This window comes from Balaenoptera musculus, chromosome 15, assembly GCF_009873245.2.
Source record: "Balaenoptera musculus isolate JJ_BM4_2016_0621 chromosome 15, mBalMus1.pri.v3, whole genome shotgun sequence".
Taxonomy (NCBI): Eukaryota; Metazoa; Chordata; class Mammalia; order Artiodactyla; family Balaenopteridae; genus Balaenoptera; species Balaenoptera musculus.
Window position 1 is genome coordinate 21,046,188 of NC_045799.1, and position 6,933 is coordinate 21,053,120.

The window sequence follows — 6,933 nt, forward strand, 5'->3', positions numbered from 1 at the left end:
TTCTCATTTTCCTAACCTGAGTGCACCATCTGCATCCTGTTGGGACTCTAATTTATACAAGGTTTCTCTGTCTCCAGTATTTCCAATAAACTGGCAGTTAAGTCTGAAGCTTGATCAGATTCAGACTAAACATTTTTTTGTAAGAATACTTCAGGGATGATGTTCAATACGCTACATCGTATCACATCGGAAGGCACACAATATCCATCCATTACAAAGATCCCCATCAGCTTTCTGCCAAATGGTTTTCAGCTGTCGTTGATCTCCGTCTCTTGCCATTATCAGGAGTTAGAAAATAATGGTACTCTATCACTCTTTCTTCATTCATTAGCTGGAAAAACTCTATAATGAAAAAGTCCCTTACCATCTACCTGGTTACCATGGGGTCCAGTTTGTACAGGAAAGGCAGGATCCATGCCTGCTTCTTTCGCTTCTTTCTCTTTATCAGTTTTCAAATGATGAGCTGGATCCTCCAAATGTAACCAGTGATGAATTCATGGATTTCAGTATTTGATGTTTTAACCCTTCATTTTTGTTCTTTCTGATGTTCAAGTTGTCCCATTTTTTGGTCAGTGGGTGGGAGCCACTGAGTTCTTTTGATGTGATCCCAGGAGTCTTCAGGAGTCTTTGATCATTTCCTCACTTTCTGATGCAACAAGATATTCCAGGCTCATCTTGTATATTTCCTGCCCCAGAACTGGAATCAGCCATTTCTCCAAGGAGCCCTGGTTCCTTTTAATGAGAAATGGTATTTGAGAAGCCACATGAGGGATATTCCTTGATACTGGGCCGTTCATTATTTCTAGATCATGTTTCAGCTAAGAAATTAATACTTTTAGAGAGAAAATACATCATGTGCTCTTACTGATATTCGTGATTCAAATTTAGGATTACAGGACTTTAATTTTTTGATTTTATATTTTTATGCCTTGTAACTTATGCTGAAAATCTTGGTTCCTAAACACATTAACATAATTACTTACATATATATACATAAATATTTATATCTTCACAGTATACCAATGCTATTACTAACAACATAATTACTGAAAACAGTAAGATTTCTTTGCAGTTCTTTTTTGTTCTTAGAATATATCCCACTAAAGATGTACATTCAACTACTGGGTTTTTTCTCTTTTTTCTAAAAGTCACTTAAAGTCACCTAATTAAAGTCACCTAATTAAAGACTTAAAATAAGACCTCTCTGTGTGAGTAAGCTACCAACTTGATATCTAATAATTAACTTCATTTTTTTTACTTTGCTTCTGATTTTTAAGGCTTGTGCTTTTATCTCGATTCAAATTGGTTTGTTTCACAATTGTGTATAACATATACATGATTACAGAGCCAAATATAGAAAGCATGCACTGTTCATTTAAAATCATAGTCATAGGAGAAAGAAGGAAATTGCAAAGCTCTTCTAGCCAATACAGACAACTTAAAAACAGCTGTACCTTCATTTTTAAAAACAGAGCTGTCAAATAAAATGTTATTACTAGGGCAACATATAATTAAGCAAGGCTGCCAATTTTTTTTAAGATTTAAAAAATTTTATAGATATCAATTTTTTTAGGATTTTTTAAAAACAGTACCTGATTACATTTCTCTAAAACCCAAGTGACTTAAAAGAATCCTTTGTTACATTTAACATTTGCAACCAAATTCAGAACAGGATGAGAGCCCATATTTTATCAGAACAGGTTCTTTGGGCCAGTTTTCTACGGCTCTCAGGAGACTGCTTTTCCAAGCTGGCAGGGGAAGAGGGAACATCTTTCTCATCTGAGATACTCTTCACTAGGAATTGTCAATAAGGAGGACCTCCAGTCTCAAGGCCAAGCCCTGGAATCCCATTAAATAGCAGGAAGTGAAAAGAGCAAACTCAAACTCAGAATATGTGAAAGAAAAGGGCAGTGAGAAGTTTTAAGATTCTGCCTCCAGAATTCACAAAGAGCTAAAACCAAGTTATTTCAGGTTCCCAAGATACACCTCTGCTCTGACTTTCTTCATCCAACCAGATTTCTCCGGAAACTTTTTAAAATTTGGTCCTTCTCCAAAATCAGCCCCAATTCAGAAAAGAACCTTTGGGAAATTTTGCATGTGTCATCGTTCATGCTCCCCAGAAACCTGCTAGGTGGTACCAAAGAATCTGTTTCATAACCCGTGCCTTGGCACACACAGAGGGGATGCTGGGATTAACTGGGTGTAGTTGGTAGGTCCCCAAATTTCCCAGTGTATCTCAATAATCTTGTAAGAGATTTCTACTGTCAGATCCAGAATGTGGGAAAAGCTGCCAAGAAAAGGGGAAGATCATCCTGCCCCGCATCCCGCCTGTTTTAGCATTTGGGCGTACCTTCTCACAATGGCTAAAGGACTGTCTATGACAAAAGCTGACAGGATCGCTATCAACAAAAGGATTAGTTCATACTCTTGGAATGCCCTTTACTATGAATAATGACCAGGGCACGGATACTGCTGGACTATAAAGCCTTACAGATATAAAACAATGATGAAATCCAATCCAAATTACTGCTGAAGTGTCCCAAGCTGGGGAATGATCCAGCACGGAAAGAGGAGCTTTACCTCCCTCCACCATTAAAAGTAAAGAGTTTCCAGAAGTCCGTCCAGGCTGGGGAATGCCCATCAACCCGACTCCCAGGCAATCCCCAGATGGTTGCCCCGGCTGGGAAAGGTCTGGCATGATAAGATATAGCCCACCCTCAGTCAGATGTTTATCAAAACGTTATGCAGGCTGGAGAGTGCCAAGGAGCTGAATTCATCCCCCAATTCTTGTTGTTCAGGTTGGGGAATGGTTGTCAGGAGAATCCCACTGCATTTCCTCTGGAACAGCTAGGCACCAGCCAGAGGCGAAGCCCCCTCCCCCCATCCTGTTCCGCATTCCTGAGAAGAATGTGCAGGCTGAGATTAGTGGCCAAGGAAATGTCCTCCTCCTGTCCCAACTTTCCTGTCCCAGGAAGAGCTGACAAGGAGGTAAACGTAAAAGACCATCTTTTTAGATTTCTCCAAGACTATTGACTAAATAAAACAATATTAACAATGTAATGTGGAACATAAGTAATAGTAAGTAATATAAATGATTGTAAAACATTAGTAATAGTAATAAGAACATAAGTAATAGTAAAACATAAGTAGAACATAAGTAATAGTAAAACACATGATACCGAAGGCAAATTCCCAAAGCGGCAAAAGGAGTTATACATGGTAACATTCTTACATTGTATGTGAAGTGTTACACATTAATTCATGGCAGACTGTAACAAATTAAGAATGTAGACTGTAATCTTTGGAACAACTACCAAAAAAATAATATAGAGAGGCACAATTAGATAGAGATGAAATGGAATACTGAGAAATTACACGTGGCTAAATGATGTGCCTTGGTCAATGAAAGTTGAGTAGGTGTGACATGTGTTACTTCTGGGTGGAAGCATTTCGGAGCTGATACTTGACTCTGGAAGTTCTATTTTCTTGCTTTGTGTTGAGATGGCAGGATCCTAAGATGGTGTGTGCAGTGATTGTGCACAACAATTCCCCCCAACCTACACACACGCTGACATTCACTGAACACACAACATAGGAAATAAACCTTGTGTTAAGCGTCTGAGATTTTTGATATTTGATGGATACACTTGCATTCCTGGAATAAAATACATTTGGTCACCATATAGTATTTTTTTTAACGTGCTGGTAGATTCTGTTTGTAGATAATTTACTTATGTTTACTTCATTGATATCTTTAAGTGAGATTGGGCTATGATTTTCTTTGTGTGTGTTTGTGGAACAGGGTGGGGGGGGGCGATAATCTATCAGATTTTGATAACAATGTTATACTCATTACATCAAAATAATTTAGATGGTTTCTTCTGTTTCCTGTGTTCTGAAAAAGTTTAAGGAACATTGGAAATATCTAGTCTTTAAAGGTTAATAGAATTCTGTGAACTTAATTGGACTTGGAGTTTTCTTTGAGGGGATAGCTTTGGGGTACCTTTCTTTAGTTCATCTACGGAAATAGGTCTGTTTGGACTTTATGTATCTCTATTAGGACCAACTACATTTTTCTAAAAAATTAACTATTTCACCTAGATTTTCAAATGTATTTGCTGAGACTTGTGCAAGGTAGTTATACTTTTTTTCCTATTTTGATAATTGTTTCTTTTTTATTTTGTGTATTTGTGCTTTCTCTATTCTCTCTAGTAGTTTTAAAATTTTGTTGGTCTTTTCCTAGTAGGTTTTCTAGTAGTTCTTAAACTCTGTTGAATTAAAAATAATAATAACAGCTGATTTATTTTACCATTTTTGTTTTTTAATTATTCGGTTTCTTTTATCAACTTTCTGGTCTTATACATTTCTGTTAGAGTTGGATGCCATTTAATTTTTCTTTATTGTGTAAGTCATCTTGTCTTTTTTTTCCTAGAGGCCAGAGGGTTTCTTTTTTTACCAGCACTTAGAGTTTGACATAATAATTTTGCTAGGATCTTTCTTAGAGTTAACACTTCTGAGTCAGTTTTCCCAACCATGCACATGGTGTGTCTTTACAGTATTTATATTCAGGGAGTTTTCCTTTCAGAGGGAGGAAAGTTTTACTGAATTACCATTTTATTTATTTTAATTTATTTAATTATTTATTTTTGGCTGCGTTGGGTCTTTGTTGCTGAGCGCGGGCTTTCTCTAGTTGCAGCGAGCGGGGGCTACTCTTTGTTGCGGTGCACAGGCTTCTCACTGAGGTGGCTTCTCTTGCTGCGGAGCACGGGCTCTAGGCGCACAGGCTTCGGTAGTTGTGGCACGGGGGCTCAGTAGTTGTGGCTCTCTGGCTTAGGTGCTCCACGGCATGTGGGATCTTCCTGGACCAGGGATCGAACCTGTGTCCCCTGCATTGGCAGGTGGATTCTTAACCACTGTGCCACCAGGAAAGTCCCTGAATTACCATTTTAAATATTAATTTTTTCCACTGTTTTTCTTCAATTCCTCTTCAATACAGGTCAATATAGTTGAATTTTCTTCTTCGACTATATTCAGTTTGATTCGATTTCCATTGCCTCTTTTCCTTACCTATAACTTTCTCTGCTTTTCTTTCACTTTTTCCTTTCTTTTCAGTTGGATATCTTCACCCTGTGCATCTTGAATTTAGGTTTATGAGATAATTTTTCCTTTTTATTCAGTTTCTTTGCTGAGTCCTGCCAGTTCCCGTTTCACATCTACCTCTGCTCAAAGTTTTTCATTTGCTTTGTGACTTCATTTGCATTGGCTTAATTTTTTTTTAAGATTTTTTTTTTGATGTGGACCATTTTTAAAGTCTTTATTGAATTTATTACAATATTGCCTCTTTTCTATGTTTTGTTTTTTTTGGCCTGCGAGGCATGTGGGATCTTAGCTCCCTGACCAGGGATCAAACCCACACCCCATGCATTGGAAGGCAAAGCCTTAACCACTGAACCGCCAAGGAATTCCCTGGCTTGTCTAATTTTAATTCGTGCTGGAATGCTGCATTACAGTTTTCTTTTGCCTGTAGTGGCTATTTCTTTTTTTTTTTTTTTTTTTTTGGTTCTATCTACTAAAAAGTATTGGTCTTTTCTTACTGTATCCCCATAAGAGTGCCGCAGTTTTATTAATGTTCATATTTGGGCATGTTAAATTTACCTAAACGGCTATTAGCAGGAGGATGTGGACGAGGAGCGGGGCAGGGAGAGGGTTTGGGTTTTCTCAAGGGCTCCCCCTCCTGGTGCTATAGGGAGAGACAAATTCTTTACTATTTGGCACCTTTTTGTGGTCAGGCTTCCCCTGATCCAAACTTGCTTTAGTAAGTCTCGAATTGCCAGCCCCTTCTGTGCTTCCCTTCACGCCACCTCTGGCTTCCACAGTGCCTCCCTCGCCCCCAGAAGGGGTGCCTTTCCAAGACTGTCAGCTCTGGTCCTGTGTACTTTCCAAGACCCTCCCTTTCTTCTCCATCATTGCTAGCGCTTACCGGGGAATAAACCTTTGTTGTTATCCAGATTCTGATATTGTTAGGACTCCTCCCTCTTATGGGCAACTTATTTGCTTATTTATGGCTTAACAACTTCCCATCAATACTCAGATTCATTCCCAGACTCAACCTGGCCATCTCTGTTAGTTTCCTAGGGAGGCCATAACAAATTATCACAAGCTTGGTGCCTAAAACAACAGAGACTTATTCTCTCAGTTTTGGATACCAAATCAGGTGCCATCGGGCCACACTCTATGAAGGCTCTAGGGGAGAAGCCATCCTCACCTCTCCCAGGCTCCTGGTATTCTTTGACTTGTGATGCGTTAACTCCCATCTCTGCCTCTGTCTTCACATGGCCTTTGTCCCTTTGTTGTCAAATCTCCCCCTCCTTCCTCTCATAAGGACACCATTCATTGGATCTGGGGCCCACCCTATATCCAGGATATCGTTATCAAGATCCTTAATTTAATTACATTTGCAAAGAGTCTATTTCCAAATAAGGTCACATTCACAGGCTTAGGGCCTTGACGTATCATCTGGGGGAAGAGGGGACACGGTTCAAACCACTACACACACCACCCTGACTCTCCCTATAGCACAGACTCATCTTGAACTCATGGTGACTTTGGTCAATGAAAATGTGGGAGACGTCTCCTGAGTCACCAGGACAATTCGATTCCACGGGGCTCCCTGGGCCGGAAAGGAAAAGGGGCAGATGGGTGAGGGGCAGAGAGAAGAGTGCCTGGGTCATGGTGGGTGCTCAGAAACAGAAGCTGAATTGGAGAATAGAGGAGAGGACTTTATGGAAGGCAGGGAACAGAAAGGGAAACACCAGAGTCTGTCTGTGTGACTTCCCAGGGCTCAGCTGTCTTAGTCGAGTTCTGATGCTCACCTGGCCTCCCTGACCTTGGCTTCTCAACAAGGTGAGGCTCCTAGCCACCAAGCAGAGTGAC